We start from the raw sequence: 1,619 nt of genomic DNA on the forward strand, positions 1-1,619 counted from the left end.
CAAATCTGACCTGATGGCCAGGGGCGTAGCTTTCGATCTGCTCTAGATGACCAAGCGAATTGGCCCGCAGTGCAAAGCTGCCGAATACGAAGATCTGTCCGGGGAGAAAAGTCTCACCCTGGATCACATCACTGTTGATGATCGGAGAAGCCATCGGGCCTAAAAGTGACGACACAGAGGAACTCTCAATGAGAGCACCAATGTCGGTGTCAAAACCGGTGGATCTCGGGTAGGGGGTCCCGAACTGTGCGTCTTGGTGGATGGTAACAGGAGGCAGGGGACACGATGTTTTACCCAGGTTCGGGCCCTCTTGATGGAGGTAAAACCCTACGTCCTGCTTGATTAATATTGATGATATGGGTAGTACAAGAGTAGATCTACCACGAGATCAGAGAGGCTAAACCCTAGAAGCTAGCCTATGGTATGATTGTTCTTCGTCCTACGGACTAAAACCCTCCGGTTTATATAGACACCGGAGAGGTCTAGGGTTACACAGAGTCGGTTACAATGGTAGGAGATCTACATATCCGTATCGCCAAGCTTGCCTTCCACGCCAAGGAATGTCCCTTGCGGACATGGGACGAACTCTTCAATCTTGTATCTTCATAGTCCAGGAGTCCGGCCGAAGGTATAGTCCGGCTATCCGGACACCCCCTAATCCAGGACTCCCTCAATGTGTATTACCAAGAGGGCCCAGAGGTACCTCTCCATACTCTGAGTGACAATTCCTAATCTCGATCTATGCCAACTCAACAAACACCTTCGGAGATACCTGTAGAGCATCTTTATGATCACCCAGTTACATTGTGACGTTTGATAGCACACAAGGTATTCCTCCGGTATTCGGGAGTTGCATAATCGCATAATCGAAGGAATATGTATTTGACATGAAGAAAGCAATAGCAATAAAACTGAACGATCATTATGCTAATCTAACGGATGGGTCTTGTCCATCACATCATTCTCCTAATGATGTGATCCCGTTATCAAATGACAACACATGTCTATGGTTTGGAAACCTTAACCATCTTTGACCAGCGAGCTAGTCTTGTAGAGGCTTACTAGGGACATGGTATTTGTTAATGTATTCACACATGTATTTAGGTTTCCGATCAATATAATTCTAGCATGAATAACAAACTTTTATCATGAATAAGGAAATATAAAATAGCAACTTTATTATTGCCTCTAGGGCATTTTTCCTTCACTTTGGGATCAGTTTTAGACCTGAATAATTGTTATTTGGTGCCCACGTTGAGCATGAACATTATATCTGGATCTTGTTTAGTGCGAGATGGTTATTCATTTAAATCAAAGAATAATGGTTGTTCTATTTATACGAGTAATATTTTTTTATGGATATCCACCCTTGAAGAGTGGTCTATTCTTGTTGAATCTTGATTGTAGTGATACACATATTCATAATATTGATGTCAAAAGATGCAAAGTTGATAATGATAGCGCAACATATTTTTGGCACTGCCATTTAGGTCATATTGGTGTAAAGCGCATGAAGAAACTCCATGCAGATGGACTTTTAGAATCACTTGATTATGAATCATTTGATACTTGCGAACCATGCCTCATGGGCAAGATGACTAAAACCACTAGCGGAGCCA

Source organism: Triticum dicoccoides, chromosome 6A (genome assembly GCF_002162155.2).
Source record: "Triticum dicoccoides isolate Atlit2015 ecotype Zavitan chromosome 6A, WEW_v2.0, whole genome shotgun sequence".
Lineage (NCBI taxonomy): Eukaryota > Viridiplantae > Streptophyta > Magnoliopsida > Poales > Poaceae > Triticum > Triticum dicoccoides.